At 38.0% G+C, this 23303-nt stretch overlaps 1 long non-coding RNA gene across 1 annotated transcript in view; it reads left to right on the top strand.

Moving 5' to 3' along the window:
* LOC137860696 (uncharacterized) overlaps positions 1-23303 on the top strand; it is an 85288-nt gene that overhangs the window by 41089 nt on the left and 20896 nt on the right. Inside the window, exon 4 of the long non-coding RNA XR_011099133.1 lies at positions 23118-23244. This is a non-coding gene — a long non-coding RNA (uncharacterized lncRNA). The remainder of the gene's footprint in view (positions 1-23117; positions 23245-23303) is intronic.

Genomic DNA, 23303 nt, shown 5'->3' with positions numbered 1-23303 from the left:
ATTTGCTTGCACTGTATCTTTAAAAACAGAGTCTCCCATGAACATACTCATAATTTGGCTTTTGAGATGCATGGCTCATAAATTGCTTTTTTCTACATATTCAGACTGTTGTTTGTTTGTTTGTTTTTTTGTGTAGAATATCCATCAAATTTATATTTTATTTGCTAGAATATTAATGGCTATGCATACACAAACACATTATTACATCTGTGTTCTTGTCATGGTTAGAGTGGCTTGAGAAAGGATAAAAGAAAACTAAGGAAATAAACTAGAAGCCTATTAACGTTGAAATTTCAGGTTATCTTCCCAGATCGTTTTTTTTTTTTTTTTTTCTTTTTTTTGGTTCCTATGGTTTTATTCTTTTGATTGAACTGGAAGCATCCACGCAAGTTAATATCCCATGTAACTTGACGGACAGGTCATTACTAATAAATGCTACACCAAGTCCCTTATTTTTATGTAGCAGACATAGATGATTTCAGAAATTCAGCCGCAGCTGTCTGGACAACTTTATCGGTTATTTATCACTTTAGCACAAGCATTCCTTCTGAAGCCCACTAAAATGCGAAATGGCATAGATGATGCACCCTTGATACTATAGGAATGGACAGGCTAGCTTTCCCTGTGTATGCAGAAAATAACTCCTTATTTTTCCCCTCTTACACTATAAACAGAGTTTCTTTAGACTGTGTTCAAGGTGTGTGGCAGAAAGAAGCAGGACTTTACCAAGGCTGAATTTGAACTGCAGGAAAAGTCATGTTTCCTTAATTTATTTCCCTTTTTGATGAATGACTTTCAGAAGCATTCAAGGAGAAACACGAGTTGCTCGCTCCTAGTACAAAAGAAAGAAATTGTAGAAGCTAGACTTTTTGGTGGAGGCCTAGGAGATAGTAATGCTTGGGGCAATGAAGAATTCTGAAACAGGATTCGTAGCTAGCTGCCACATACAGCTGGGCTGTGTGCCTGCTTGCACCAGGTCTGGAACTTTTAATGGAGCCAGTCGAATGTTACTCAGGAATTGGTTTTGGTCTTTTATGAATGCGTATTGCTCACACTGTCAGCAAGGCAATAAAGGCTGAATTTTCTGTTACTCCTGTTTCATGCTAATTATATAGAGGTAGTCTCAGAGATTGGGGGGGGAGTGAGGGAAGGCAGCTGTCATTTTTATTTTTTTATTTTTGGAGGGGTGTTTTTGGTTATTTTCTGAGGAGACTTTTTTTTTGGTGGCTTGGAGAGTTTTTTTATGGGGGTGGGAGAGTTGGTTTTGTAGCTTTTGTGGGGAAGTATTTGGAGGTGCTTTTTAGGAAGGGTTGGAGGGGGTTTGGTGGAGGTGGGGTGGTGACTTTTGGTTTGGTTTGGTTTGGTTTTAAGAGGAGGGGGGCGATGTAGGAGGGGTGAAGGGTTGGTTCTTCAAATAGAGAGCATCTGTCCATCTAAAGAGGAATGTGGGATTTCTGGTAGGGCAATGCGGAGTTTTTTTTCTAGTATTTTTATTGAAATACCCTTTTTAATGTATATATTGCACTGAGCAATACATATATATATTGTTCAGTGCAAGCTAAGCACTCGTTAGAGAATAGGTTGGGGCAGTTCAAGTTGTGAATTTCTGAAATTCTGGTATTTGTAAACCACATTCTGCTTTGTGATCCCAGAGTAGCTCATTCAAATGAAGTGTGTAAAATCCAAGGCATTTGAAGTCCCAGCTACAAATTACTTCTGAACTTTTCAGAATCACAACTAATCACAAATTATATTTTTTCCTCTGGAAAATTTCCATTCAGTGTATATATTTCATTTCAGAAAGCATATTAGTAACCTGCCTGCTGTGTGCATTTTGACAGAATGAGAGTCGAGCCTCTAGTAAAGGTGTTGCTTTTTCTTCATTGCCTTGATAGTAGTGGATGTGCTTTTAAGGAATCAAGCATAAGCATTTATGAATTTTCCCTGGTGTAAGTTTTTTTGTTGTTGTTCAGTTGTGCTGCCTTCTTTCTTTGTATAATTTTTATAATAGAACATTTTCTGTGACTGACAAGGCAAAAAGGGAAAAAAAAACTACGAATTCCCTCTTGAAGCATGTTACAGTTTTGAGACGAGCTAAAAATAGAGGCTTCAAAAAACACTTTGGGATACATTAATTACAAAAAAAAAAAAAAGTCAGTCCATCACCATTTCTTTAACCATGCTTCAGCTTGTAAAGGAGACCGTGACGGTTGTTGCTGTGGAGTGACCGCAGTGAGCTGAGCACATCAGTCCCACCTGTGCAGTTGCACCACGTGTGATGACCAAAATATGCAACATTTTATGTAAAAAAAAAATAAGATTCAGCATGCAAAGTGGAATGCAATCACATATGGCAGGAGTGAGCATGAATTAAGATTTTCATGAGGGCTTTACAAGTGTGCTGTGTGCTGCTGCTAATGGGTCGTATTAAACTTTCTGCTCAGCAGACAGTCCCTAATCTTCCTTACAAGCTGTTGCACTCTGTAGCTCTCACTGAATATTATTGAAGCTATCTTCTAATGGAGTTAGAGGGCAGGTAAAAACAAACAACAGACAACAAATTTGAATAAGCCTTTCCACAAGCATAACAAAGTTAGGTTTTATGGAGAAAACATACTGCAGATTCTCAAACACATGTTGCCTTGCGAGGAGTGTAATGCATTCCTGAGCATATGGGTTGAGTGTCTACGGCATGTAGAGAGGAAGAGAAGTGCTATTTTTGATACCAGCCTTGGAATACGTAGCCTGTGTGAGACTTTGTTTCCTCTTCTCTCATGCATATCCCTACATGCCTTTATAGCTGCACTGTCAATTTTAGATTTTGTTATTAAATATTTTTACTCATTTTGACTGGCATGAGTTCATAGTGACTTTAAGGTAATGAGCTGTACAGATATGTGATTCTTAAAAGGTGGGTACTTAAATACTAATCAAGTGTCCAACACTATTAAAATCTTCCTATGCAGCCGATGAACTCTGAGGGCGGGTGTAAGGAATGGTATTTTAAGGTATTGTGGAAGAAAATACACAGTACCCAATACGTTGTGGTAGCAGAATACAGCTGGATCTGAAGCAATCTTGTCTTGAGAGTTGCACGTTTAGACTTAGAGCTTGTGGTAACTATTTGTCTTCCAGTGTGTTGCTCATTCAGCAAACCCACAGAAGCATTTTGTAGCTTCTGCTGAAGTAGAGTTCTTCACTTTTTTTGTTGCGAGTTCTTCCCTTTTTTGATTGTTTTTTTCTTGAACATCAGTGACTTGAAATGGATCAAGCGGGGTGGAAAGATACTTTTGGAGAAATGAGACATTCAGCTGGTCTATGTAATAAATTTGCAAACTGAAATAAAAATTCAAGTGTCTCTGTAATAGATAATGTGGTGAGTGTTAGAAAGGGATACATCACGTATTAGCAGAAGGAATTCATTGGGGAAAAGCATATGGAAATAATAGAGCAGGCCAACATTTTTCTGCTTTGTAAGTCAGAAATGGACTTAATGAAACTTTCCCCCCCCCCCCAAATTTTGACAACAACTACTCTTGCTCTTCTTCCGTTCCTTTCTTGTGTTTGAAAAAGGATATGGGAGGTGAACACAAAAGGTTGGGGATAGCAGGTGGTAGGAAACTGGAAAACCTGTCAGTAATTTTATATGCTTGATTAGCAAAAATACTTCTTAGGAACTTCAGGTGCTTAACGAAAAATATATATCTATACCTTCTTCAACTTGAAGAGGAATAGTACCACTTAAACTTTGTGTTCAAATTTATATCTTGGGGAAAGAGCAAATGAGAGATCTTTTGTTTTGAAATTAACAGACTTTATTTCAATTTGATTTACACTTTTTTTTTTTTTTACACATTTGAGTACCACTTGATTTACATGAAAAGAAAGAAAAAATTTGTATCACGACCTACATTTGGCTACCCATTTCACTATGAATTTGTGATACTCCCATGATTAGCTGTTTATGTCTGGCTGACTTTACTGTATACAATAAAGTGTTTCAGCTGGCTCTTTTTCTCTTATAAATACATGTAGTGCCTCAAATGATGGAGCTCTGATCTGGATAGACTGCTACAGGCATTGCTTAAGCAAAATCTTAACAAAACAGTTAAAATTAGATGCTTTTTTGTATGTTACCTGACAAATGCTCTTTTTGGATGATTCAGGAAGCAAAGATATGTTTCTAGGAAACAACAACAACAAAAAACTTCAGTTTTGAAATTCTTAACTTCTCAGTTCAAGTAGTTGTGTATTTGTTTGAGGCATTAACCACCTTTGCTTTCTTTTTATTTTTTTATTTTTAAAGGATACATCTTAAGAAAAAAAAAAGCACAGGTCACTAAAATGTTATGTAGGTGCAGAAAATAATTGTGTACACAGACTAGAAAATAAGTAAAATAAATTATATAAAATTTGTACAGTTGACATGTTAAATGTTACTTTCCTTTTCCAGCCATCAGAGAAGACAACTTTAAAGAAATACTTTTTTTTGTTTCTGTGGCAGCAAATATTCAAGTAGATGACCATAGATAAAAATGTTAATGTGATTCTAAGCAAGAGTTTAGGTCTCGTAAAATATTTAAGAATGGACATTACATCTATTTTACAAAGCTGAATAATAATATATATTCACTTCATCCTCTTCTTCGCCCACACCACTCTGTGAGGAGAAATTGTCTCAGTTGGAGTAAGAAAAACTTGTTGACATAATATGTTTGTGCCATCATTGAATGTGAAATAATCCTTACCATTTGTATCTTATTTTCTTTGGGATCTCGCTTAAGCCTTCATCCTTTTCAGTCCTGTGTATGTACAGTACATACTTATGTATGAGGTAACAGAATCACAGAATGAAACAAATTAATCAAACCTAAACTTTATATTTTGAACTTTCCTGTATGAGGGGTTAAGTATTTGGAGCAAGCGGGATCAGGCAAGATCAGACTGTTTTGTTCACTCAAGTTAGGGAAACCTTCCATAAGACCATTTTTGAATAAACAGTGTCTATTGTAATACATAGATAATACTGTATAAATAGTTCCTGGTTATTTTTTCCTCTGTAAATCTGTTGTCAAATCTGATAATTTTTTTGAAGGCTCACGATACAAACAGAAGCAAAATGGAACACATTGTGAATATTTCAAAATAAACCGTTCTGCCATGTCCTCTGTGGTCAGACATGGATTTAGGAAATAGTAAAAATACATAGTTGCAAAGTCACAATGGATAGATGGAGTGTCACAACCTTTACAAGATCTGCTCCTTTATATGGTCCAATAACCAAGGGCTGTGAATTCCCAGCATTATTTCTGTCATTTTATTTAATATGCAAGACACATGAGCTCATTAGTAGAGCTCAAAACTCTATCAAATTACCTTTAGTAAACAACCTCAGAAATACTGTTCGTCTTTCATACTTTGAAGGCACATCAGAGGGGAAAAAAAGAACGCAAAGGTCTCAAAAGCTTTAGTTTTAATTAGTCCAAAGAGCAACCTTTCTGTTGAAATGTTATTGGCTATCATGGCAATCTTATTAAATAAATTACTTTGAGTTATTTCCCATGACAAGCCTCTGATAAAGCAGCATGTTAAATATTTGTTGCCCAGTGCAACTGGTTCTGTTGTGGCTAAACTGTAGAGGGAACAACATAAGTCATATTTTAAGTTCCCATATTCAGATGGATTTAAGACTTTTTACAAAAATGTTATGGCGTACCGGTTCTCAGTGAAAATTCCTGTTTTTTCTTGATCTTTAAAATACAAGCCCTTATTTGTAATGCAGTGTGTAATGCTGGGAGATGGTACACATGACATCATATTACTTTGCAAGTACTTTGTATGAGATGACATGTTGAATTTGGGCAACTTTTTGATGGCACTAGCTTTTACTTGCTTTACTGTTTCTTACAGACAAATGCAAGCCCCAATGTTTCGGAAGGTTACTCAAATGATTGACATCACAGTTCTCTGTCAACGGATGGCTCTTCTGTTGGCTCTATAATATCTAGCTAATTCATACATTTAAGATGTTTTTTCTACAATATTTGATTCAAGTTCCTGTTTTCCAGCTGGAGTTATGAAGTATGTGCCCCCATTATACAGTAGAGGTTAGTACAGAAAACAGCTTTCTGACCTGAGCTGGTATATTCATATGGCATGCCAAGGTGCCTTGGAAGCATACTGAGTTGGACTTGCATTTCATACACTTTTTTTCATAGTATGGTTTGTTTGTTTTAAAATTCAATTATCACAATATTCAATAGTCAGAAAAAAAGGAAAAAAAAAAAAAAGGCATGCTGGTAATGAGGTCTTTTTGAATGATGGTAGAGCTAGATGTTTTGGGACCATACCAAAACAGTTGCTTAATTTCTCCATACCTTTCTTTTCTTTCTTCCTGTCAGTAAACCATTGTGAGAAAAGTGCTTTGAGAGATGTTTTACCCATGGCAAGTATCAGCAAAGTTTTGTGGCTTAACCGTCTGGTTCCTTTCAATCTCCACTGGAAGTTCCAGGAGAGGAAGGTGATTGCATCCTGTCCCCTGCTGTCCCACTGACAGCTTGTGGTGTGCCGCATGACTTTCCCCACACTGTGCAAGCTGAATGATTTCTACAGTGATTTCCTACCATAATGACTTTCTGTAGGAAGGTCTGAGCTATTGCTGAGGAATTTCAATCAATAGATTTTTCTTTTCCTCTGATTGTCTTATTTCTTTTCTTGCCCCAAAGCCCATAGTTTTGGTGTTGCATTTGATGGAATTGAAGTTTGTTTTAATTGAGGAAGAAAAGCTACAATCTTCAAATAATTTAAGCCACAATATACGGGTTCTAGTTAGGATACTGAGACAATTATGTATATATATTTGATTAGGAAGAGAGATCAGAATGGCAGCAGGAACATGAAATAATCTGGGGAGTAGTAATCCTTTTTCTTTTCTGCAGTTATTATCTATCCTTGGTAAATAAATATAAACAGGCTATAGAATTTAGCTAGTAAAATGATAGCAGATCCAAAATTTCTGCTTATTTTTTTTCTCTTAGTTCATATTCTTGCTTTTGTGCTTGTGCTGTAGGATTGTCTCAGTCTGTATTCTCTGATCTGTACCATTCCTTGCAGCTCAAAAAAGACGATGAAAGGTTTTGAGATGCTTCTGTACTATTTTAGGAGCAGCTTCTTATTGTCCTTATTCATTCATTGAAATCATCTGACACTTCAAACTCTTTCTCTGCTCCTCCTCCTTCCCTAGCTTCTCTTTAGGTATAAATCGAATAATGATCCTTTCTTAATTCTTTATAACTTCCCCTCCCCCCTTTTTTAATCACTTTGATTAAGAGACTTTGCAACTGTACTAAGCAAGAACAAGAAAATGCTGAAATACAAATAGGATCTGAGAATTTGGCACTGCTGTTAACTAAAGTTGGGTGTTTGGGCAGATACCTTAATTATAGGAATAATGTTATTCTGAGCACTTGGCAGGAGAGGAGAGATATGAAAACAGGAGTGAATAATACCGGCCCAAGTTACGCTCTGGAAGGGCAGCAAGCACAAACGGATCTGTTACTAAGCAGGTAATGACATGGGTTGGTTATAGTTTGGGAGAGCAGAGAGGCAGGGACAGCAACTCCAGCAATCAGAGGAAGTCTGAACCTAGCAATTAGATTGTCCACCAAGCAAAGGAAAGCTAGGTATTACGTGGCCAGCTAGTTATGCCTGTTGTGGTAGGCATTTGGCCACTGAAATACGTGCTCAAACTGACATACACCCTATTGTAGGGTGTCACACTTCAGTACAATACTGAAAGCGTGTTCCTAAAGGATATTAGGCAGAACTTACAAATTCAACAGCCTTAACAACTGGGCGCAGTCTTTGCATTGTTCGATTGCTTCTTTTCCCTGATACATTTTCCCCTCAGTAGCCTGCCATGTTTTGGAACTGGTAGGTTTGGAGAAGATTCTCCTCCATCTGCAGAAGCTGAAGTTGTCCTCTTTTTCTTATGTATCATCTGACTGTCCTACTATGTAAGCCCTGTTCTCATGGGAGCAAGGTTTACCTCCATGAAACAAAAGTCTTGTGAGCCTCTTTTTTGCTCTTTGGAAAACTGTCAGCCTTGCATCTTGACCACTAAACTATCTAGGCTATGAACTCATTTTCAATATCAAGAAATCCTTCTGGTTCAGTCTTTCCTGGACATTAATGTTGATAGTGGGCAGGGATTTGGAGCCTTTGAGTAGCAGCTAAGACACTTGCTATTTCTCTGTATTTATTTAAACACATTCTTACTATTTAAGGGTCAGCACATTTAGCAAGCTAGATAACCTTCTAATAACCACTTCTCCTCCAGAGGCAGTATAATGTCACCAGCATGTGATAATCCTATTAAAAAAACATGGGATTTCAAATCTCTCAAGCTTAAATGTAGCATGGATATATGTTGAGTATTCCTAGCTCATTTGCAAATCTGTTTTTTGCCTTAAAAAACAAAAAAAAGCTCAATTTTTGGAGGAAGAAAAAAAGTCCAAGTTGGAAGTGATTGTAACACATGGGAGTATTTTTTATTTTCTTAGAAATTGGTATTCTATTGGTGAATTTACCTTGCGAAACGCTTGAATCTAGTGCAGCCAAAGGGGGAAATAAATAGACTAACTAAAATATTAGTTAATTCCTTCTTTTATCTGCCATCTTTCTTGTTCTGCCAGTACATAATCATATTAAGAAAGAGATCTTGGAGGGCTGAAGATGTCAAGCTCTGTTATATAATGATGTTTTATATAGCAGGTTTCCATCCAAGATAATACATTGGAAATCTTTGGTGAAAGAAAGGCTTTTCAGTCAAATCCATCACAAGGCTAGCACGTGCGGTTTTTGCTAGACAACAGAACAAGGAGGAACAAAAAGAAAAGCAGACTGAAACCCTGAGTCTTTTCAGATTCAGCTTTAAAATGTCTGTTTAGCAGATCAAAGCCTCACAGTTAGATTAAACCTTTTAACTTCTCCACTCCAATTCTCCTTAGAAGGTAGATCACAGGTAGCTGATTACAAAACAACGGATACCTTCACTGCACTCCTTCCATATCGAGCAACAGCACTTACTAATTCAAGTTACTCTAAAACTGCTGCATTTTGATACGTAATGCATTTTGAAAGAGGTCTGCTAAAGCGTGCTAGGTAATGCTATTCAGCATTCCAGGAGACAGCCAGGTACCTGTAAAGACTTTTAACATTAGTATATTGATATTTTTCCAATAAACTTGATGTATTTTCTTAAGCTGCAACATATGCTCTAAACTTTCAAACGAGGCTTATTGCTCTAGAGACTTCCCATACATGCTGTTGTGCTGTCAGCTGCTTGAGGGAGTTCAGGCTCCTGCTCTGCAGTGTGTTGCTGCTGTTGGGAGCAGTCCCACCACTCCTCCTGGTGTCGTGAGATGTTTGCGATTTGTCTTTTTAAGCCTCTCCTTGGCAAAGTTATATAAATACACACATCGCATAGCTCAGCTGGTATTTCTTTTTTCCTCCTTTCAATTCTATTAATATGTCTGTGTGCATACCAACCAGGAGGGAAGCAGATCTCTCTTATAGAGAAATAGTAGTGTTTTGTAAGTGCTTGATCTAGTGAATGTAACACATTTAGTGATTAACTCTTGCAGTAACATTGGATTGCTGTATTCAGGTGTCAGGTCACTTCTGTCTTTTCTGCTCATTCTGACAATCAACTTTTTGGTGAAAGTATATTTGGAAATATACTTTTTTTTTTTTTTTTTTTTTGGTGGTAAACCTGGATATATGTTCTTTCTTCCTTCTTGTGCTCTCAATTCAGCATTTCCTGTCTTTTCGCCCCAACAGCTCAGGGATTCAGTACTGTGGTGCGAAGTTAGGTCACATCTGTGACACATGAACAAGTGCCTAGGAATGCCCCAAGGAAGTGAGAAGCAAAGCTGGAGCAACTGACTCCTAGTACAGCAAGGAGACAGCTCCTCTTCTGCAGCCCTCTAACCTACTTGATAGGAAGAGGGCAAGGTGGGGTACCCACAGCAGGTTGTGGACCAGCTATGAAGGGCTGGGGACTGAGGACAGCCCTTTAATAGGTAAAACAATGAAAGGATGATAATTTACACTCAGTAAGTTACTGGTGGCAGTTCCCAGATGGGTTAAGTTAATAGAGTAGCAGCCTAATTAAGAAGTTTCCTGTATGTTGCTTTTCTTCCTGCATGTTTGGGACAGGTCTTCTGGGAGCTGCATGTGGGAAAGTTGCTTGGAAACACTTCCTTTTGTGAGTATGCCATGGTTTCTTTGTGTGGTGGTTTTACCGTACTGGGCAGCTAAACCCCACAACCGCTCTCTCACTCCCCCTCCTTTAGATGAGGAGGGGGAGAAGTAAAGCAAAGAACAACTCACGGGTTGAGATAAGGATAATTTAATTAAAGGGAAATAATTATAATAATTAAATAAAGACTACCATGAACTAACAATTTAACTAAGGGGAAAATAAAAAGGGAAAGGGGAAAGGGAGGGGAAAAAAAGGAAAATAAAAAGAAGGGAGGAAAACAAACAAACAAAATAAATGAAAGCTATATGGAAGTGCAGAGGAAAGAAATTACTCTCTACTTCCCACAAATGAGCGATGATTGACCACGTCCTTGAAGCAAGGCCTCAACGCACGCAGCCGGTGTTGAGAGGAGGACCGACGTCTTCCAAACGAGAGCCCACCCCTCCCCTCTTCTTCCTGTTTCCACCTTTTATTGCTGAGTGTGACATCCCATGGTATGGAATATCCCTTTGATTGGTTTAGGCCAGCTGCCCTAGTGAAGTTTCTCTCCTCACCTTTTGCCCACCCCCTAGGAGGGTTAGAGAGAGGCCTGATGCTGTGCCACTGCTGCTCAGCAGCAGACACAACACTGGTGTGATAACACCGCTGTTCCAGCTACAAGTACAGAGTACGGCACTGTATGGGCTGCTGCTGGGAAAGTTAACATTCCAGCCAGACCCAATACACTTTGTAATGATGTTGCTAAAATGTTGGCTTGTGAGAACACTGAACTCTGATTTGAATGCCTTCCCGTTGAATTTTAGGACATTTTAGGTATGTTGAAATTCTCAATTGTTACCTCTTTTGTTTTAATACCTTTTCTGTTTTAAGATGACTTATTCTATTCCTAATCACCCTTCTGCTTTGTGTAGTTTCTGAGCAATGGTTAGTGAGATGTTTCTATCAGAGCTTATAAAGGAGATGAGTCTTCAATATAAAGGTAAATCAGTGGAAGTTGTGAGAAAGAACTTTGAGGGAGGTGGCATCATCTCTTTGGTCATAGGACATGTACAGAAGCAAGCCAAACACTTCTTTGCTTTGGAATTGTCACATTTAGTTGCTAAATCAGCAAAAACATATCCTTACTGTATGCCCCAAGATTGAGGCAATATCTCAAATACTTGCTGTCTTTGATTGGTGGTTACTCTTACCAATTTTGAAATATATGAAGTAAAGCTAGTGTTTAGCTTTCAGTCTTTTCTTAACATATACTTCTGTAACAGGGTGCCTATCCCTTCTTTCCCATTCCTCTGCAATATTATAGTTACCTTCTTATTAGAAGGCAGGCAAGGAGATGCTGAGCTGGTTCTGAGATGAGGGGGGCATTTCTCCGCCTTTCCCCTGGCTCACATATTCCCCTGACATGCTGTTCTTCTTCCAGGTTAGCTGGTGATTCTGTGGCTTAGTCTGTTTTTTGCTGATATTTTAGTTGCTGTAAGATAAAAGGAAAATAAATACAAACGCAATGACTATGGTGTTTTGTTCCCAAGTCTTTGTCTTGAGAATTTTCTAAACATTACTTTGATTCTCTAAATTTTTGTCTGCATCAGGTTTTCAAGATCTGTGTAGAAAAATGTGATAGAACGGGATGAGACTAGATCCTTAACTTTTCGTCGCTTGAAAAGGAGAGTCACCTTATTAGGTCTGGTAATAGGAATGAACCTGAGATGACTAGTGCTACATCAACTTCACTTCCTTCCAGGGAAAGGAAAATAAATTGTGACAACAAGAAAAAAATTATACCATGTATGTAAAACCTGCCATTTTCCATCTTTTTTTTTTTTTCCATCTTTAGCAATGGATGAAAATCTTTTTTTTTTTTTTTTTTTTTTCCTCAGAATCTACTGATTTTGTTGGAAGCTTTCACACTTTACTGACATTTCATTTTCAGAATGCACTGTTTTTTGTGGTCATCTCCTTAGTCTATGGAAGAGAAAATGCAGGGGAAGTAAGGTAGGATGCAGCAAGTTATCCTGTATTATATAGAAAGAAGTTCTTGAGCTTTCATCTGGTTCTGTCAGTGGGAAATGGGAAGATAGGAAAACAGACTGGATGGGCCTTCGGGAATTGTTATGCAGTGTCACACTGATACTTCTTCTGTCATTCTTTTAGCGCTTAAGTTCTTCCAGGTAGATCTGATAACTTTTATCCTCAAGTGCAGATTTTTAGAGGGGAATTAGGTGCACCCCTACAGAAGAGAAATCAGTAATTACCTCTTCATTGTCAATATTTCCTGAAAAGCTTCAAATTACAGGTGGCTGGTACATCATCAGTTGCTACTCCTTCCATATCAGGAACGTTCTCTTGGGGAAGGAAATGTGAAAACAAAATATTTTTTCTGTTAAACGTGTGCTCTCAGAGAATATCAGTTGTGTGTAATGTAGGGCATCTCTGTCCGTCCCATCTGTGCCCCCTCCCCCCCGCCCCGCTTTCTCTTTACTTTTTTTTTTTTTTCAGAGAACGAGATGATTTTGTGTTTATTATAATCACAAACTATCAAAGATGTCTTAACATTTTGGAGGTAACCCATTTGGAAATGGAGGACTAAGAAATGCTTTCTTGGGAGACAAAGTTTTAAAAGCTATTTTCTGTCCTACTCTCAAACAGTATATTTTAAAGAATAAGAACAACTCTTTATCTTTCAACACTTGGCAAATACTGAGCTTCATCTTTTGTCCTCTGATTTCCTACTGGTCTCAAGGTAAGTAGCTCAGGTTTTTGTTTGTGTACACTCAAGCATAATGATATTTTCTGTACAGTGCTGAGAATAAAGGCTGTCCTTTTTACTGGAAGTGGGGTTGCAAAGCTCTTCAGGTTAAATCCATTGTCCACACTGTTAACTGGTTATTATGACTGCAGAATGAAAGGCCATACTTTTGCTGTTGCTAGCTACCTAGCCAGTGTAGATAATAGCTTTAGCAATTTGCTAGACACCTATTTGTAACAGCTTCAGCATGCTTGTTGTATCTTAATCACTGTAACTAGTGATAGTGTGTATGTCTACTCATTCTTCAGTTGCATTGCTGAAGAATTTAACTGGATTTAACTTTTAAACTTAAAAAAATAACTGGATTAAACTTTTAACTTAAAAAAAAAAAATCCCACAACAACCCCACCTCAAAGAAGTGATACAGCTTTTTCACAAAACCAACTTTCCTGAGAAATCTCTGCACTCAACATTCTCTCAAAAAAAAGCCAGAATGCCTTGAAACAGGGATGTTTTAATTCAAAATGGCACTCTGATAATTCATCTAGGTTTTCGTATAGATATCTGCTTGTCATGTTCCTTCTTCATTGTGTCATACTGTAGACCAGCGTGGAACCATCACTGAAAATAAAATCATGCCTGTAATAAAAAAGGAAGGATTGTGTAAGCACCCTATGGTGAAAATGAACAGTTGCATTTTTACACTAACACTTAATTGATCATTTAAGGCTTTATGGACCGAACTACAAAACTAGTAAACTAGGGAAAATACGTTGCAATTTCCTTCAGTGATTTAAAAAAAAAAAAAAAAAAAAAAAAAAAAGTAAAAGACACTCTATTTCTATATCTCAACCCAACCTTTTAGTTCGAATGGAATGAATTCTGCCTTTTCTTGCACCTTCTTTCCCTTTCTTGCACCAGTGCACAAGCATTGGGAAAACCAATAATGTAAGAGAACCTGAAGCCAACTAGCCAACTATGAGCTCAGTACTGTTTTGCTTGTTGTTGAATTAAGCCTTAAAATAGAGAAATTCATCAAATTGATTTCTTCAGCAATCCTTCTCCTTTTGGTTGGCACTACTGTTTTGCTTGGCGATCAAACGCTTTTTGGTCTGATAGGTCTGACACCTGCAAACAAAATTTTGCAGTCTTCTAGACAAGCCAAAAAGCAGCTCTCAACTCTGTTTGAGAATGTACCTGTATTTTAACAAACTATTCATGATGTAACTTATCTTGAAGATTTATGCAGCAAGATCTCAGTTTTTTAAAAATGATGATACTTAGACCTTAAATTTTTGTTTCTCACTTGCCTTCCTTTTTCCTTTACCCTGTTATCATAGGAAGTGTGCCAGATAGAAAGTACTTCATGTTGTTTTCATAAAATACTTGGCAGATACAACATAAAATGATGGGTTTCATTCAAGACATGGGTAAGTAGCTCCTTAGAAGTTTTGAATTCCTCTCTTATTCACCGTTAAAACTAGGAGCTCAGATCTGGTATTCAAAGTTCTATTCAACACTAGGAAAAATGCAGCAAAACTTTCTGTGTTCTTCTGAACACAGTTGCAAAGGTCTTCTATACGCTATGACCCTGATGTCACAAATAAGCTGATTTTATTAAATATAGCTTTATAGTTCTCAGGGGTAAGATACCCACAACTTTCAGCATGTGGCCTTGAAATCCTCACTATATGGTTTCTTCCTTTTAGTGTTTTAGGAATCTTAGTGCAGCAAGCACAGCATCTTCATTTCCGTGACCAATTTCTTAAAAATGAATCATTAAGCAGCAGTTCTTGTTTGTCCCTAAGGTAATCAGCAGTGATTTTATTGTAGGAATTTTGATTTGTTATGTAATGATATTTGATGCCATAGCCTTTCATAACAGCAGTAACTTTTGTTATAAATCAGGCATAGTGCTTTCTTACATCCTTGGTATATTAAGTAAACATAATTCCGTTGGTTATGGAATTCTTTCCTGACATCATTGTGTGGTTCTTTTTAAAGTGCAAATTCTGTACTTTGATTTGAATAACAGATCCGGTGTTAGAACAGTTTTATTGAATATTGCAAAGGCAGATAGACACTTTTTCTACTTATTCCACTCTTCTGTGGAAGTGGTCGGGAGAAAGCTTTGTGTAAGAGCTGTCGGCTCGCAATCGCACGACCAAGAACGCTGAAGACGTTAATGCTGGTGTTGTAGATAGCATGCCTAAAAGTGGTAAGCGTTCCAGCAGGTATTGAACATGCCACAGACTTCTGCAAATGCATTTAGGCCTCACTTGTAAACTGGCAAAGCAGGCAGTTTTTCAGAGCAGTCTGTCCCCAGATCGTCTAATGAGCAGCTGCAGGTGTTGGTGGAGCAGCTCCACGTGGTACCCCTGTGTCCGACTGACCCGAAGTGCTATAGGACTGAGTGAGCTCCCAAGCCTGGCAGTTCCCTTTCCTTTCCTCTCTGGTGCTGGGGAGGGATACTGCAGTTAGACAGCCGCTCTGGCTGTGAAGAGGAACATGATGGTGGTTTTGTCTGTGAAAGGTTTCAAACACCCCTTAGGCCCTAGTGAGAGAGGAAAGACAGCACCTGCTCACAGCCTGTGGCCAGATGTGTAGTCATTGTTTACTCCCTGCCCTTGTGATGGCAGAACTTGATTTTTGACTGCACTTTGGGAGCCATGAGCTAGTCAGCTGGGCAATAACTTTTTCTTCTGTTACAGAATGATGTTGGAGAATGAATTTGGTTTTGCAGTGGATCAGTGGGGAGCGTGCAAAGGGAAGGTGGGCATCACAGAGAAGTATCTCTTCACACAGAGTGACACGGGAAAGAATGGGCCGATAAAAAGCTTACGTGATAGGGACACACTGTTGGCTGTGTTGCTCCCTGTGCTCGGCTGGGCTGCAATTCTGATTTCCATGTTGTGTAGAAGCAATGCATGACTCTTCTGTCAGGGATGGCTGGCTTCCATCAGCTCAAGGATGTATTTCTGTACATCCTGCCTCTTCCTGGTAGTGCCTCTGTGTCTCTCCTCCAGACGTCTTTTGCTTGTGGGTTTTTCTAATACCTGGAAAGAAATCCTGACCAATTCATTGTCTGCCTTCTCTTATTTGGCCTAAAGGGTGTACACTTGGGCATTGTGCATTTATACTGTATGTCAGAATAAGAGACTCCGAGTTGCAGTGAACACCAAAGAGTCATTGTTGCTAAGGTGACTGAATTGAGCAAAATAATTAAAATCCTTCTTTTCTCAATCTGGAAAGATCAACCCCATAGCCGCTTTTGTTCTTAGTGAGGCTTGGAGATGTCCCATGATTTTACGCATTATCTTTCTGTGAATGGGACACCTGGTCTTAATTTTGAGAGGTTAAGGTGATGGATGTCTCAAATGGGACTGTATGTTCAGTAAAGCCTGGCATTTTAGGCTGTTTATGTGTCTGGTTTAGGGGGCAGCTAAAATAAATGCTAATTAACTTTCTCATTCTTTCAGTTGGAAAATACTCTTTGCTTCTTAGTTGTTTCAAAGAAGGCATTTGTTCAAAATAACAGAGGGCAGATGGACAAGTTCTGCAAAGTTCGGTCATCCTTTGCCCTCACAGGGTACTGCTGTCCTGGAAGTACACTGTCAGTGGTATGCAGAATGACCAGGAAGCTTTTCATTCTGTGCTGTTAATAGGAAAACACAATGCTTCCAGTGAACTAATATTTATATTTTCATTCTCCTCCTGTGTTCTGTGTTTAAAAACAAGTGGTGGCATTGGTCGTTATCATATATTAATGCGTAGCAATACAGATAGTATGGGAGTGGACTACGTTGGTGGCAGGAGTGAGGTGAAGGGGATGGACCTGCAATAATAGTTGTTGACAGGTGCCAACACATTGAGGTCTTGAACAAAGCAGTTTGAATATTGTTTGGAAGGGGATCTTTTATCCTTGAAACTAAATGTGGCTGTCTTGGGTGCCAAAAATCAAAGTACTCTAACCCATCTCATCAAAATGAACAGATACATTCCTTTTCATGGACAATTTTCATTAGCTTCATGACATTTGCCATCAGTGTCTCAGGCAGTGTATGTCTCCATGGCAGCAAAATAAATGTCTAATTGTATGAAGCCTCTAAACTAGAGACTTAGAGTACCTTTGGGTGTCAGGCTTTCAGAGACCATTAACTGCATGCTTTTCTTTTTCTTTGGATGGTTTCATGTTAGCGTGCTGTTTCTGTACTTGCAGAGTGAGATTTCTAGGAAAGTGACTGCTGGTCATTCCCAAGTTGTTACTGCTGTCTGCACAAGTCAATACTGCTTTGCTGAGTCAAAAGGGAGCACCATTAGTATGAAGATACTCCTGGAAACTGGCAGTGAGACCAGGGAACCTCTGGGCTTACTGCTCAGTGGGGTGGTAGATGTACTGACAACACAGAAAAGGCTGAGATGCTCGATAGTACTGCCATGGATTCTTCAGGAACGTGACTTCCATGGTTCCAGGTCCCTGTGACTAGCTGCACCTCAAAGGGATACCTTCAAGCTTGCTGAAAAGCTGGCTAATGTCATTGCAAGGCTTGGATGGGGTTTTGAGCAACCTGGTCTAGTGGGAGATGTCAGGAGAGTTGGAAAGAGATGATTCTTAAGATCCCTTCCAACCCAAACCATTCTGTGATTCTTTCTGTCATTTTTGGAAGGTGATGGCAAGGGAGAGGTTCCTTGTTGCTGAAGACAGGTAAGCCTCACTTTTGTCTTCACAAAAGCATCCCACAAGAGCCATGTTCAGGCACACGAAGGACAAGGTGACTGGGAACAGTCAGCCCAGATGTAACCACAAAGGCAAGTTGTAGCTGACCGCAGATTGTTTTTGTGATGAGATGATTGATTACATGGGCAAAAGGAAAGAATTGCATTTTGTTTTCCTTAATTTCAGGATGTCTTTTGACATGCTTTCCTATTGCATCCTGATAGCCAAATTGCTGAGATGTGAAATGTTTAAGTGGACAAACAGGTGACTACAGTTGTGTGCTCCAGTGGGCTCAAGGAGGTGTAATCAATGAGGCAAATTCGAACTGGCAATCGGTTTCTATTGCTGTGTGTCAGGCACATCCTGGGATCAATCCCATTTAATGTTTTCATTAATGACCTGGGGAATGAGACCACATGCATACTTGGCTAACTGCAAACTGAAAGCAGCACTCAATATACTGGAGGGAAAAGTTATATTGTTATGATAGAGCCAAGTTTTTGGTTATGCCTGTCACCCTTTTGAGAGAAGAATCAGAAGATGCGGAAAATGGAAGCTGGTCAGTGCCATCCAGGTTGTCCGTTCACAAAAAAAAAAAAAAAAAAAAAAAAAAAAAGCAGTGGCATGTTAGCTATGTTGATGTGTTTTTTCTCATATTTTCTGAAGGCTCACAATGATGACTAGAAGGCTTTCTCAACTCTGCAAAGACTATTAAAATTAGGAATTTAAGAAGTTTTCTCAGATTCATATAAAGTTAAGTTGTGGTTCTCAAAAGCATTGACAATGCTCCCGAAATTAATGGGGAGGCTGGGAATGACTAGGCGTAAGATAGATAGTTGTTTAACAGAGGTAGGGAGGGGAGGGAAGTGAGAAAGCATGGTATGGTGGAGCAAAAGATGTGAATTGTAAATGAGCTTATCCAGCAGAGGTTTGGTTAGACATTTGTAAGGTAGGGAAGAGCTTTTTTCTTTCTTCAGTCCGTGGCCTGGTGTTCATGGCCTAATATCTGCAGTTAGAGAAAAGTCTACCCTTGCCCGCAGGTGTATATCAAAAAGAACTGAACCCTCAGAGGCTGCAGCTGAAACACATTTCCTCTTTTCTTTTTTTTTTTTTTTCTTTTTTAGTAGCATTCTGTGAGATGCAATTTTTTTTGCCTGTCTTCCTACCTGCCATTCTGACTGTGAAGATATCACTGAAGATATCTGTCAGTGTGACTGTAAGAGAACAAATTATATTTTTGATAGATTTTGCCTTAAAATATTCCCAGTTTCTATCTTCTATTTGCTGCTCCTGGAGAATAATTTGCCAGAATATCATTGAACAAAGACATCCTAACTCATTATAATTACTCTGAAGCAACATGCTTGAGGGGGGCTCTGGGGAAAGCTGAAAGATGTACAGTACATGGATATGTAGGAAATCACAAGAAAAATGTAGTTCTGGGCACCAATTAATGCAGACTAATTGATTATGCTTTAGTTGACCTTGATTACCCATTAGAGAGTGTCAAATGGAAAGTCAATATGAATGACAAAATGTAAAAGTGCATGTTACCGTAAATCAGGTGCATTAGTGACATCTGTTGAGAATTCAAAATGTTGCTCTAGAAAAATGGTCAGGATTTTAGTGCTTTCCTCTCGGATAATCTTTCGACACTGCATACCAGACTCATGATGACAAAGTGTCGCTGGCAAGGATACAGACCATGTCTTAAAAGGCAATTAGACTTGAGGAGTATTTTTCTCTAATTTTTTTGATCACGTGTGGGTGTGCCTGCTGAACAGAATAGGTCTCCCATAACGAACAACGGTATTTCTGGGGTGCATGCAAGTTGTGGTTAATGACACTTTGCAGGCACGTGGCAGTTAGTATCAAACTGAGGGCAGTCTGACCTTTTTGATTCAGTTTAGCTGTAATATAGCAAAGTTCTGTTGGCCACCTTCAAGTTCTTACACAAAGAAACAATATCCGAAAGCAGGAGATTTGAGGGCATGATAAATGAAACTGGGCAGAAAAATGCTTACTGGTACTTTGTAATGTACTCAATGGGTGTCATTTCTCCCAAGTTTACACCTCTGCAAAGAGTGGAGGGAGCTGGTAAACTAAAGTATATTAACTAACACAACTGGAAGAACAAAAACTGTTTTCTAAACAGCCCTGGCAGTCAGTCTCCCAGTTCCCATGGTCTTGTGTTTCTTCAGTTCAGGTAGCCAAGTGCATAGTGTTGCAACCCTGAAGGGTGTATGGAATCGGTATGAAGGAAGGCAGACATCAAATTTGTTTATCATACCTTTGGCCACGCTTTGTGATACTGAAAACAAGCCATGTTATTAGGAAGATGATCGCAGCAGTATGGCTGTTGTACATCTCTTGAAATATTACGAATGAAATGTGCCCCCTTCTTTAATATCTGCACTGTTGCTATTATCTAAATAGATAATTATGTCCACATTTGAAGTTTTAGATAGAAGTTAGCTGATGCTTTTGACACCTTTGGGAGTTTTGCCCAGAGTTGTATTTAGCCTTGGGCAAACTGGGAACTAAAGTGACAGTGACCTTCCTGTAGGCTACTATTATATCTGAACTGTAAATCTGGATAGTTATCAATTTCTGTAATGGAGCTGCCCAAGACTCTCATTCATAAGAAGAGGCAGTGAGAAGGGGGGAGAATCATTATAAGTAATAAAAAAAATCCTCTGTGCACCAAAGATTAAGGGTCAACTTCTGCTTTTCTCTAACAAGTCATTTTCTACTCCCACTCCCCCACCAAAAAAAAAGATATATATTTTTTTTCAGTCATCTTAAAAAAAAAATAAATCATCAGTGGCTTTACATTCTTAACATCTTCCTTGCTTGTGGACTAATGAAGTACAAGTCTCTACTGCTACTGTCTAAAAGCAGTTTCACAGGATATTCATTTTGAAATGGTACTTTTATTTACAATGGCTTATATTGAAACAGCTCAGATATTCAGCAATGGGGGGGGGGGGGTGTCGAGTAAAGCATAGCATTGAACTCTTGGTCTGTAGTTTTGTGTCTGTGAAATGTGAAAATAGCAAAATAGTGAACAATTTCCTTATTTTTAAATAACCTCAAATATTTGAAACAGTTAATGTGACAATGCTTGCATTATAAGCAGATTCAGCAGTATGATATATTGCTTACATGGAAATGCCATTTCAATTAATTTTGGCAGTCAAATAGCTATCATAAGGATATAACATGCATTTTCACATCTGGTTTGTTCAACATGTTTAAAAATCTGCGTACAAGGATTCAAATAACTAGAGCTTGGTTAAGGGTTCATCTTGCTTCAGATGCCTTTTCTAACACTAATTAATATACAGGTGTTCTCCTGTCAGTATCCTGGAGGGAACATCCTATCAGGAAAAATTCAGCAAGCATGCGCATACTTTGCCAGTACAGCAAACCTACGTGTTGGATAGAGTCCACTTCTGAAGCATCATGAATAATTGATTGAGATGGATTCCTAGTGTATAGTGCCCATTCACATAAATTATTTCCTTTCCCTTCTAGAATTTTTAAATTTATTGGGAAGGAAAAAACCTTATCAGGAAATACTTCAGCAAATCTGTCTAATGTTCCTTCACGTTTGCTAGACACAAGAATAAAAATAGAAAACAAAGCTGGCGTGCTATACTGGTAAATTTAATTACTCATTTATCAAAATGTATAAAACAGATTGAAAAGCCCGTTCACATCCTAAAATTCTGCTTTAATCTCTTACATTCTTTGGATAAATAATAAATACTCTGCAACACCTTCATAAATCAATTGTGTAAATTACTCTAGTAACACCCTGTTAGCCATTTTATGATTAAATGGTTGTTTTTCTTTCAAACCACAGAAACTTTTTTTTTTTTTTCCTGTGGCTATATTAATAGTTTTCCATGGCTGTATTAATAGAAATGAATGTTTGGTGCACAAAGAAGTTAGGATGATAAGTATGTCATAATAAACAATTACTAAGTAAATATTTATTTTAACATAAAACATAAGAATTACTGTTATCTTCAAAGCTGCTTATACAATTGGTGTTAAAAAGGCAATTAGCATCACTTTTACGTAGCACCAAACCACAAATAATGGTTATAGCTAGATTCTTCTATTCTGCTTATTCTTATTGGTACATGTATGTATTAGAAATAATGTTGAACTAGTAGAAGAAGAGAATATTTGTTGCTTGGAAAAACTCACTGTTCTCGGGAATCAAATCTAACTATAGGCATATTCTTTGTCCAAAAATATTTTTGTTCTTTGTAATATGACGTATGCATTACTTTAAATATAGCTTTAATGTGATGAGATATAAATGTCCCAAGCATTGCTGTTTCTAAAAATTTCTAGTTTCTAAAACATTTTATTTTTTTAACAAAATGGTAAATACTATGTCACATTGTATTGCAATTGCTACTTCAGTGTGCATTAGAGCTATTCTGGAACCAAGGAATGCATTTGCAACAGGATGTTATAGCGAAACTTTAACTTTTCAAAAAAAGTCATTTTCATAATGAATTGTTGACAACCAGGATTTTTCTGTCTGTTTAACTTTTGATCTCAATAATGAAATCTTAGTTTTATATACATGTAGGAGTATGTGTTTGTATGGGTATGTATATGTGGATATTTAATTGATACTTTCGATCTCAAGTGTAGTTAGAGTAAAGCCTCAATGCCTTCAGTTTTTCTGGGTTTTACTCTGTGTAGCACACAGCTGCTTAACTCCAGGGGAAAAAAAAACAACGCACCACAATTGCTGTTAGTATTCCCTTTTGTCTGACTACGTATGATCCTGGGTTGATTCAGAGGAGCCTGTGTGCCATGTTGAGTGGTGAGGATAAGCTGATAAGCTTTCCAGCTGTTCTGGTACAAAATATTTGTGCAAAACGGTTTCATTCTTCCTTCTGTGACAAGAACATCATCTTCCTACTGCAATCTATTTAGTTTATTGTAGAGAAAGTTAAAAGGTAACTCGATCGTCATGTTCTGAGAGTATCTACACAGGAAGAATGTTTTTGACAGTAGAGGGCTCTTTATCAGACAAAAGCATTAAGGAATTTCAAGTTGTGAAGCTAGACAAATTCAAATGGAAAATAAGGTGCAACTTCTACATATTTTTTTAAGCAATAAACAACAAAGGCAATTACGGATTGGAGTCATTTATCAAGTGAGGTCTTGGACTCTTCATATTGTATTTGCAAGGCAGCTGGATGGCTTCCAAAAGGTGTGCTCTAATTTTAACCACAAGGTTATGTGTTTGATGCAGACATGTCTGAGTGAGGTTCAATGGAAGGAGGTTGAACTACTGGTTCTCAGTTGTTGCTTCTAGCCTGCAAATATTAATCTTTCTTTCAAATTGTTCTTGACAGGTACTGTCATGAGCTTTTCCATGCACTCAAGTCCTGAGGCAAAACCCACTGAAGAATTTCTGACATCAATGGGCTTTGGATCTAATCCATAGACAGCTAGTTTCTTTTGGAAAACGTTGAGTGAAATGTAAGTGAAAAGTTTTATACAAGTATTACTGTAGCAACCAAAGTATATTTATAGCACTG

Source organism: Anas acuta, chromosome 1, assembly GCF_963932015.1.
Source record: "Anas acuta chromosome 1, bAnaAcu1.1, whole genome shotgun sequence".
NCBI classification, from domain to species: Eukaryota; Metazoa; Chordata; class Aves; order Anseriformes; family Anatidae; genus Anas; species Anas acuta.
Note: the sequence above shows the minus strand (reverse complement) of the source record. Positions and strands in the feature narration are given on the sequence as shown.